Raw genomic sequence first — 13,141 nt, forward strand, 5'->3', positions numbered from 1 at the left:
CAGATTCTGTGTAAATATTTGCATGTTTATACAGATTCTGTGTAAACATTTACATGTTTATACACATTCTGTGTAAGTATTTACATGTTCATAAACATTCTGTGTAAATATTTACATGTTTATACAGATTCAGTGTAAATATTTACATGTTCATAGAGATTCTGTGTAAATATTTACATGTTTATACAGATTCTTTGTAAACATTGACATCTTTATACAGATTCTGTGTAAATATTTACATGTTTATACAGATTTTGTGTAAATATTTACCTTTTGTACAGATACTGTGTAAATATTTACATGTTTATAGAGATTCTGTGTAAATATTTACAAGTTTATAGAGATTCTGTGTAAATATTTACATGTTTATACTGATTCTGCGTAAATATTTACATATTTATACAGATTCTCTGTAAGTATTTACAGGTTTTTACAGATTCCGTGTAAATATTTACAGGTTTATACAGATTCTGTGTAAATATTTACATGTTTATACAGGTTTTGCGTAAATATCTACATGTTTATACAGATTCTTTGTAAACATTTACACGTTTATACGGATTCTTTGTAAATATGTACAGGTTTATTCAGATTCTGTGTAACTATTTAGGGGTTTATATAGATTGTGAGTAAATATTTACCGGTTTATACAGATTCTGTGTAAATATTTACAGGTTTTTAAAGATTCTGTGTAAATATTTACAGGTTTTTTCAGATTCTGTGTAAATATTTACATCTTTATACAGATTCTGTGTAAATATGTACATGTTTATACAGATTCTGTGGAAATACTTACATGTTTATAAAGATTGTGTGTAAATATTTACATGTTTATTCAGACTCTGGGTAAATATTTACATGTTCATAGAGATTCTGTGTAAATATTTACATGTTTATACAGATTCTGTCTAAATATTTACGTTTTTACAGAATCAGTGTAAATATTTACACGTTCACAGAGATTCTGTGTAAATATTTACATGTTCGTACAGATTCTGTGTAAATATTTACCTGTTTATACAGATTCTGTGTAAACATTTACATGTTTGTACACATTCTGTGTAAATATTTACATGTTCATACACATTCTGTGTAAATATTTACATGTTAATACAGATTCTGTGTAAATATTTACCTTTTTATACAGATTCTGTGTAAATATTTACATGTTTATAGAGATTCTGTGTAAATATTTACAAGTTTATAGAGATTCTGTGTAAATATTTGCATGTTTATATTGATTCTGTGTAAATATTTACATATTTATACAGATTCTCTGTAAATATTTACAGGTTTTTACAGATTCCGTGAAATATTTACAGATTTATACAGATTCTGTGTAAATATTTACATGGTTATACTGATTATGAGTAAATATCCACATGTTTATATAGATTCTTTGTAAATATTTACACGTTTATACGGATTCTGTGTAAATATGTACAGGTTTATTCAGATTCTGTGTAAATATTTAGGGGTTTATATAGATTCTGAGTAAATATTTACATGTTTATACACATTCTGTGTAAATATTTACAGGTTTTTAAAGATTCTGTGTAAATATTTACAGGTTTTTTCAGATTCTGTGTAAATATTACATGTTTATACAGATTCTGTGTATATATTTTCATGTTCATACAGATTCTGTGTAAATATTTACATGTTCATACAGATTCTGTGTAAATATTTACAAGTTCATACACCTTCTATGTAAATATTTACATGTTCATAGAGATTCTGTGTAAATATTTATATGTTTATACAGATTCTGTCTTAATATTTACATTTTCACAGATTCTGTGTAAATATTTACATGTTCATAGAGATTCTGTGTAAATATTTACATGTTCGTACAGATTCTGTGTAAATATTTACATGTTTATACACATTCTGTGTAAACATTTACATGTTTATACACATTCTTTGTAAATATTTACATGTTCATAAACATTCTGTGTAAATATTTACATGTTCATACAGATTCTGTGTAAATATTTACATGTTCATTCAGATTCTGTGTAAATATTTACATGTTCATAAACATTCTGTGTAAATATTTACATGTTTATACGGATTCTGTGTAAATATTTACATGTTCTTTCAGATTCTGTGTAAATATTTACACGTTTATACAGATTCTGTGTAAATATTTACATATTTATACAGATTCTTTGTAAATATTTAGAACTTTATACAGCTTCTGTGTAAATATTTACATGTTTATAAAGATTCTGCGTAAATATTTACAGGTTTATACAGATTCTGTGTAAATATTTACATGTTTATACAGATTATGCGTAAATATCTACATGTTTATACAGATTCTTTGTAAATATTTACACGTTTATACGGATTCTGTGTAAATATATACAGGTTTATTCAGATTCTGTGTAAATATTTACGGGTTTATATAGATTCAGAGAAAATATTTACCGGTTTATACAGATTCTGTGTAAATATTTACAGGTTTTTAAAGATTCTGTGTAAATATTTACAGGTTTTTTCAGATCCTGTGTAAATATTTACATGTTTATACAGACTCTGTGTAAATATTTACATGTTTATACAGATTCTGTGTAAATATGTACATGTTTATACAGATTCTGTGTAAATATTACATGTTTATAAAGATTGTGTGTAAATATTTACATGTTTATACAGATTCTGTGTAAATATTTACATGTTCATAGAGATTCTGTGTAAATATGTTCATGTTTATACAGATTCTGTCTAAATATTTACGTTTTTACAGATTCTGTGTAAATATTTACATGTTCATACACATTCTGTGTAAATATTTACATGTTCGAACAGATTCTGTGTAAATATTTACATGATTATACAGATTCTGTGTAAACATTTACATGTTTATACACATTCTGTGTAAATATTTACATGTTCATACACATTCTGTGTAAATGTTTACATGTTAATACAGATTCTGTGTAAATATTTACATGTTTATACAGATTCTGTGTAAATATTTATATGTTTATACAGATTCTGTGTAAATATTTACGTTTGTACAGATTCTGTGTAAGTATTTACATGTTCATAGACATTGTGTGTGGATATCTACATGTTCGTACAGATTCTGTGTAAATATTTGCATGTTTATACAGATTCTGTGTAAACATTTACATGTTTATACACATTCTGTGTAAATATTTACATGTTCATAAACATTCTGTGTAAATATTTACATGTTTACACTGATTCAGTGTAAATATTTACATGTTCATAGAGATTCTGTGTAAATATTTACATGTTTATACAGATTCTTTGTAAACATTGACATCTTTATACAGATTCTGTGTAAATATTTACATGTTTATACAGATTTTGTCTAAATATTTACCTTTTGTACAGATTCTGTGTAAATATTTACATGTTTATAGAGATTCTGTGTAAATATTTACAAGTTTATAGAGATTCTGTGTAAATATTTACATGTTTATACTGATTCTGCATAAATATTTACATATTTATACAGATTCTCTGTAAGTATTTACAGGTTTTTACAGATTCCGTGTAAATATTTACAGGTTTATACAGATTCTGTGTAAATATTTACATGTTTATACAGGTTATGCGTAAATATCTATATGTTTATACAGATTCTTTGCAAACATTTACACGTTTATACGGATTCTTTGTAAATATGTACAGGTTTATTCAGATTCTGTGTAACTATTTAGGGGTTTATATAGATTGTGAGTAAATATTTACCGGTTTATACAGATTCTGTGTAAATATTTACAGGTTTTTAAAGATTCTGTGTAAATATTTACAGGTTTTTTCAGATTCTGTGTAAATATTTACATCTTTATACAGATTCTGTGTAAATATGTACATGTTTATACAGATTCTGTGGAAATACTTACATGTTTATAAAGATTGTGTGTAAATATTTACATGTTTATTCAGACTCTGGGTAAATATTTACATGTTCATAGAGATTCTGTGTAAATATTTACATGTTTATACAGATTCTGTCTAAATATTTAGGTTTTTACAGAATCAGTGTAAATATTTACACGTTCACAGAGATTCTGTGTAAATGTTTACATGTTCGTACAGATTCTGTGTAAATATTTACCTGTTTATACAGATTCTGTGTAAACATTTACATGTTTATACACATTCTGTGTAAATATTTACATGTTCATACACATTCTGTGTAAATGTTTACATGTTTATACAGATTCTGTGTAAATATTTACATGTTTATACAGATTCTGTGTAAATATTTATATGTTTATACAGATTCTGTGTAAATATTTACGTTTGTACAGATTCTGTGTAAGTTTTTACATGTTCATAGACATTGTGTGTGGATGTCTACATGTTCGTAGAGATTCTGTGTAAATATTTGCATGTTTATACAGATCCTGTGTAAACATTTACATGTTTATACACATTCTGTGTAAATATTTACATGTTCATAAACATTCTGTGTAAATATTTACATGTTTATACTGATTCAGTGTAAATATTTACATGTTCATAGAGATTCTGTGTAAATATTTACATGTTTATACAGATTCTTTGTAAACATTGACATCTTTATACAGATTCTGTGTAAATATTTACATGTTTATACAGATTTTGTGTAAATATTTACCTTTTGTACAGATTCTGTGTAAATATTTACATGTTTATAGAGATTCTGTGGAAATATTTACAAGTTTATAGAGATTCTGTGTAAATATTTACATGTTTATACTGATTCTGCGTAAATATTTACATATTTATACAGATTCTCTGTAAGTATTTACAGGTTTTTACAGATTCCGTGTAAATATTTACATGTTTATACAGGTTATGCGTAAATATCTACATGTTTATACAGATTCTTTGTAAACATTTACACGTTTATACGGATTCTTTGTAAATATGTACAGGTTTATTCAGATTCTGTGTAACTATTTAGGGGTTTATATAGATTGTGAGTAAATATTTACCGGTTTATACAGATTCTGTGTAAATATTTACAGGTTTTTTCAGATTCTGTGTAAATATTTACATCTTTATACAGATTCTGTGTAAATATGTACATGTTTATACAGATTCTGTGGAAATACTTACATGTTTATAAAGATTGTGTGTAAATATTTACATGTTTATTCAGACTCTGGGTAAATATTTACATGTTCATAGAGATTCTGTGTAAATATTTACATGTTTATACAGATTCTGTCTAAATATTTACGTTTTTACAGAATCAGTGTAAATATTTACACGTTCACAGAGATTCTGTGTAAATATTTACATGTCCGTACAGATTCTGTGTAAATATTTACCTGTTTATACAGATTCTGTGTAAACATTTACATGTTTGTACACATTCTGTGTAAATATTTACATGTTCATACACATTCTGTGTAAATATTTACGTTTATACAGATTCTGTGTAAATATTTACCTTTTTATACAGATTCTGTGTAAATATTTACATGTTTATAGAGATTCTGTGTAAATATTTACAAGTTTATAGAGATTCTGTGTAAATATTTACATGTTTATACTGATTCTGTGTAAATATTTACATATTTATACAGATTCTCTGTAAATATTTACAGGTTTTTACAGATTCCGTGTAAATATTTACAGATTTATACAGATTCTGTGTAAATATTTACATGTTTATACTGATTATGAGTAAATATCCACATGTTTATACAGATTCTTTGTAAATATTTACACGTTTATTCGGATTCTGTGTAAATATGTACAGGTTTATTCAGATTCTGTGTAAATATTTAGGGGTTTATATAGATTCTGAGTAAATATTTACATGTTTATACACATTCTGTGTAAATATTTACAGGTTTTTAAAGACTCTGTGTAAATATTTACAGGTTTTTTCAGATTCTGTGTAAATATTACATGTTTATACAGATTCTGTGTATATATTTTCATGTTCATACAGATTTTGTGTAAATATTTACATGTTCACACAGATTCTGTGTAAATATTTACATGTTCACACAGATTCTGTGTAAATATTTACAAGTTCATACACCTTCTGTGTAAATATTTACATGTTCATAGAGATTCTGTGTAAATATTTATATGTTTATACAGATTCTGTCTTAATATTTACATTTTCACAGATTCTGTGTAAATATTTACATGTTCATAGAGATTCTGTGTAAATATTTACATGTTCGTACAGATTGTGTGTAAATATTTACATGTTTACACACATTCTGTGTAAACATTTACATGTTTATACACATTCTGTGTAAACATTTACATGTTTATACACATTCTGTGTAAATATTTACATGTTCATAAACATTCTGTGTAAATATTTACATGTTTATACAGATTCTGTGTAAATATTTACATGTTCATTCAGATTCTGTGTAAATATTTACATGTTCATAAACATTCTGTGTAAATATTTACATGTTTATACAGATTCTGTGTAAATATTTACATGTTCTTTCAGATTCTGTGTAAATGTTTACACGTTTATACAGATTCTGTGTAAATATTTACATATTTATACAGATTCTTTGTAAATATTTACAACTTTATACAGCTTCTGTGTAAATATTTACATGTTTATAAAGATTCTGTGTAAATATTTACAGGTTTATACAGATTCTGTGTAAATATTTACATGTTTATACAGATTATGCGTAAATATCTACATGTTTATACAGATTCTTTGTAAATATTTACACGTTTATACGGATTCTGTGTAAATATATACAGGTTTATTCAGATTCTGTGTAAATATTTACGGGTTTATATAGATTCAGAGAAAATATTTACCGGTTTATACAGATTCTGTGTAAATATTTACAGGTTTTTAAAGATTCTGTGTAAATATTTACAGGTTTTTTCAGATCCTGTGTAAATATTTACATGTTTATACAGACTCTGTGTAAATATTTACATGTTTATACAGATTCTGTGTAAATATGTACATGTTTATACAGATTCTGTGTAAATATTACATGTTTATAAAGATTGTGTGTAAATATTTACATGTTTATACAGATTCTGTGTAAATATTTACATGTTCATAGAGATTCTGTGTAAATATGTACATGTTTATACAGATTCTGTCTAAATATTTACGTTTTTACAGATTCTGTGTAAATATTTACATGTTCATACACATTCTGTGTAAATATTTACAGGTTCGTACAGATTCTGTGTAAATATTTACATGATTATACAGATTCTGTGTAAACATTTACATGTTTATACACATTCTGTGTAAATATTTACATGTTCATACACATTCTGTGTAAATGTTTACATGTTTATACAGATTCTGTGTAAATATTTACATGTTTATACAGATTCTGTGTAAATATTTATATTTTTATACAGATTCTGTGTAAATATTTACGTTTGTACAGATTCTGTGTAAGTATTTACATGTTCATAGACATTGTGTGTGGATATCTACATGTTCGTACAGATTCTGTGTATATATTTGCATGTTTATACAGATTCTGTGTAAACATTTACATGTTTATACACATTCTGTGTAGATATTTACATGTTCATAAACATTCTGTGTAAATATTTACATGTTTATACTGATTCAGTGTAAATATTTACATGTTCATAGAGATTCTGTGTAAATATTTACATGTTTATACAGATTCTTTGTAATCATTGACATCTTTATACAGATTCTGTGTAAATATTTACATGTTTATACAGATTTTGTGTAAATATTTACCTTTTGTACAGATTCTGTGTAAATATTTACATGTTTATAGAGATTCTGTGTAAATATTTACAAGTTTATAGAGATTCTGTGTAAATATTTACATGTTTATACTGATTCTGCGTAAATATTTACATATTTATACAGATTCTCTGTAAGTATTTACAGGTTTTTACAGATTCCGTGTAAATATTTACAGGTTTATACAGATTCTGTGTAAATATTTACATGTTTATACAGGTTATGCGTAAATATCTACATGTTTATACATATTCTTTGTAAACATTTACACGTTTATACGGATTCTTTGTAAATATGTACAGGTTTATTCAGATTCTGTGTAACTATTTAGGGGTTTATATAGATTCTGAGTAAATATGTACCGGTTTATACAGATTCTGTGTAAATATTTACAGGTTTTTAAAGATTCTGTGTAAATATTTACAGGTTTTTTCAGATTCTGTGTAAATATTTACATCTTTATACAGATTCTGTGTAAATATGTACATGTTTATACAGATTCTGTGGAAATACTTACATGTTTATAAAGATTGTGTGTAAATATTTACATGTTTATTCAGACTCTGGGTAAATATTTACATGTTCATAGAGATTCTGTGTAAATATTTACATGTTTATACAGATTCTGTCTAAATATTTACGTTTTTACAGAATCAGTGTAAATATTTACACGTTCACAGAGATTCTGTGTAAATATTTACATGTTCGTACAGATTCTGTGTAAATATTTACCTGTTTATACAGATTCTGTGTAAACATTTACATGTTTGTACACATTCTGTGTAAATATTTACATGTTCATACACATTCTGTGTAAATATTTACGTTTATACAGATTCTGTGTAAATATTTACCTTTTTATACAGATTCTGTGTAAATATTTACATGTTTATAGAGATTCTGTGTAAATATTTACAAGTTTATAGAGATTCTGTGTAAATATTTACATGTTTATACTGATTCTGTGTAAATATTTACATATTTATACAGATTCTCTGTAAATATTTACAGGTTTTTACAGATTCCGTGTAAATATTTACACATTTATACAGATTCTGTGTAAATATTTACATGTTTATACTGATTATGAGTAAATATCCACATGTTTATACAGATTCTTTGTAAATATTTACACGTTTATTCGGATTCTGTGTAAATATGTACAGGTTTATTGAGATTCTGTGTAAATATTTAGGGGTTTATATAGATTCTGAGTAAATATTTACATGTTTATACACATTCTGTGTAAATATTTACAGGTTTTTAAAGATTCTGTGTAAATATTTACAGGTTTTTTCAGATTCTGTGTAAATATTACATGTTTATACAGATTCTGTGTATATATTTTCATGTTCATACAGATTCTGTGTAAATATTTACATGTTCATACAGATTCTGTGTAAATATTTACAAGTTCATACCCCTTCTGTGTAAATATTTACATGTTCATAGAGATTCTGTGTAAATATTTATATGTTTATACAGATTCTGTCTTAATATTTACATTTTCACAGATTCTGTGTAAATATTTACATGTCCATAGAGATTCTGTGTAAATATTTACTTGTTCGTACAGATTCTGTGTAAATATTTACATGTTTATACACATTCTGTGTAAACATTTACATGTTTATACACATTCTGTGTAAATATTTACATGTTCATAAACATTCTGTGTAAATATTTACATGTTTATACAGATTCTGTGTAAATATTTACATGTTCATTCAGATTCTGTGTAAATATTTACATGTTCATAAACATTCTGTGTAAATATTTACATGTTTATACAGATTCTGTGTAAATATTTACATGTTCTTTCAGATTCTGTGTAAATATTTACACGTTTATACAGATTCTGTGTAAATATTTACATATTTATACAGATTCTTTGTAAATATTTACAACTTTATACAGCTTCTGTGTAAATATTTACATGTTTATAAAGATTCTGTGTAAATATTTACAGGTTTATACAGATTCTGTGTAAATATTTACATGTTTATACAGATTATGCGTAAATATCTACATGTTTATACAGATTCTTTGTAAATATTTACACGTTTATACGGATTCTGTGTAAATATATACAGGTTTATTCAGATTCTGTGTAAATATTTACGGGTTTATATAAATTCAGAGAAAATATTTACCGGTTTATACAGATTCTGTGTAAATATTTACAGGTTTTTAAAGATTCTGTGTAAATATTTACAGGTTTTTTCAGATCCTGTGTAAATATTTACATGTTTATACAGACTCTGTGTAAATATCTACATGTTTATACAGATTCTGTGTAAATATGTACATGTTTATACAGATTCTGTGTAAATATTACATGTTTATAAAGATTGTGTGTAAATATTTACATGTTTATACAGATTCTGTGTAAATATTTACATGTTCATAGGGATTCTGTGTAAATATGTACATGTTTATACAGATTCTGTCTAAATATTTACGTTTTTACAGATTCTGTGTAAATATTTACATGTTCATACACATTCTGTGTAAATATTTACAGGTTCGTACAGATTCTGTGTAAATATTTACATGATTATACAGATTCTGTGTAAACATTTACATGTTTATACACATTCTGTGTAAATATTTACATGTTCATACACATTCTGTGTAAATGTTTACATGTTTATACAGATTCTGTGTAAATATTTACATGTTTATACAGATTCTGTGTAAATATTTATATGTTTATACAGATTCTGTGTAAATATTTACGTTTGTACAGATTCTGTGTAAGTATTTACATGTTCATAGACATTGTGTGTGGATATCTACATGTTCGTACGGATTCTGTGTAAGTATTTGGATGTTTATACAGATTCTGTGTAAACATTTACATGTTTATACACATTCTGTGTAAATATTTACATGTTCATAAACATTCTGTGTAAATATATACATGTTTATACTGATTCAGTGTAAATATTTACATGTTCATAGAGATTCTGTGTAAATATTTACATGTTTATACAGATTCTTTTTAAACATTGACATCTTTATACAGATTCTGTGTAAATATTTACATGTTTATACAGGTTATGCGTAAATATCTACATGTTTATACAGATTCTTTGTAAACATTTACACGTTTATACGGATTCTTTGTAAATATGTACAGGTTTATTCAGATTCTGTGTAACTATTTAGGGGTTTATATAGATTGTGAGTAAATATTTACCGGTTTATACAGATTCTGTGTAAATATTTACAGGTTTTTAAAGATTCTGTGTGAATATTTACAGGTTTTTTCAGATTATGTGTAAATATTTACATCTTTATACAGATTCTGTGTAAATATGTACATGTTTATACAGATTCTGTGGAAATACTTACATGTTTATATAGATTGTGTGTAAATATTTACATGTTTATTCAGACTCTGGGTAAATATTTACATGTTCATAGAGATTCTGTGTAAATATTTACATGTTTATACAGATTCTGTCTAAATATTTACGTTTTTACAGAATCAGTGTAAATATTTACACGTTCACAGAGATTCTGTGTAAATATTTACATGTTCGTACAGATTCTGTGTAAATATTTACCTGTTTATACAGATTCTGTGTAAACATTTACATGTTTGTACACATTCTGTGTAAATATTTACATGTTCATACACATTCTGTGTAAATATTTACATGTTTATACAGATTCTGTGTAAATATTTACCTTTTTATACAGATTCTGTGTAAATATTTACATGTTTATAGAGATTCTGTGTAAATATTTACAAGTTTATAGAGATTCTGTGTAAATATTTACATGTTTATACTGATTCTGTGTAAATATTTACATATTTATACAGATTCTCTGTAAATATTTACAGGTTTTTACAGATTCCGTGTAAATATTTACAGATTTATACAGATTCTGTGTAAATATTTACATGTTTATACTGATTATGAGTAAATATCCACATGTTTATACAGATTCTTTGTAAATATTTACACGTTTATTCGGATTCTGTGTAAATATGTACAGGTTTATTCAGATTCTGAGTAAATATTTAGGGGTTTATATAGATTCTGAGTAAATATTTACATGTTTATACACATTCTGTGTAAATATTTACAGGTTTTTAAAGATTCTGTGTAAATATTTACAGGTTTTTTCAGATTCTGTGTAAATATTACATGTTTATACAGATTCTGTGTATATATTTTCATGTTCATACAGATTCTCTGTAAATATTTACATGTTCATACAGATTCTGTGTAAATATTTACAAGTTCATACACCTTCTGTGTAAATATTTACATGTTCATAGAGATTCTGTGTAAATATTTATATGTTTATACAGATTCTGTCTTAATATTTACATTTTCACAGATTCTGTGTAAATATTTACATGTCCATAGAGATTCTGTGTAAATATTTACATGTTCGTACAGATTCTGTGTAAATATTTACATGTTTATACACATTCTGTGTAAACATTTACATGTTTATACACATTCTGTGTAAATATTTACATGTTCATAAACATTCTGTGTAAATATTTACATGTTTATACAGATTCTGTGTAAATATTTACATGTTCATTCAGATTCTGTGTAAATATTTACATGTTCATAAACATTCTGTGTAAATATTTACATGTTTATACAGATTCTGTGTAAATATTTACATGTTCTTTCAGATTCTGTGTAAATATTTACACGTTTATACAGATTCTGTGTAAATATTTACATATTTATACAGATTCTTTGTAAATATTTACAACTTTATACAGCTTCTGTGTAAATATTTACATGTTTATAAAGATTCTGTGTAAATATTTACAGGTTTATACAGATTCTGTGTAAATATTTACATGTTTATACAGATTATGCCTAAATATCTACATGTTTATACAGATTCTTTGTAAATATTTACACGTTTATACGGATTCTGTGTAAATATATACAGGTTTATTCAGATTCTGTGTAAATATTTACGGGTTTATATAGATTCAGAGAAAATATTTACCGGTTTATACAGATTCTGTGTAAATATTTATATGTTTATACAGATTCTGTGTAAATATTTACGTTTGTACAGATTCTGTGTAAGTATTTACATGTTCATAGACATTGTGTGTAGATATCTACATGTTCGTACAGATTCTGCGTAAATATTTGCATTTTTATACAGATTCTGTGTAAACATTTACATGTTTATACACATTCTGTGTAGATATTTACATGTTCATAAACATTCTGTGTAAATATTTACATGTTTATACTGATTCAGTGTAAATATTTACATGTTCATAGAGATTCTGTGTAAATATTTACATGTTTATACAGATTCTTTGTAAACATTGACATCTTTATACAGATTCTGTGTAAATATTTACATGTTTATACAGATTTTGTGTAAATATTTAACTTTTGTACAGATTCTGTGTAAATA

Source organism: Pan paniscus, chromosome 23 (genome assembly GCF_029289425.2).
Source record: "Pan paniscus chromosome 23, NHGRI_mPanPan1-v2.0_pri, whole genome shotgun sequence".
In the NCBI taxonomy this organism is placed as follows: domain Eukaryota; kingdom Metazoa; phylum Chordata; class Mammalia; order Primates; family Hominidae; genus Pan; species Pan paniscus.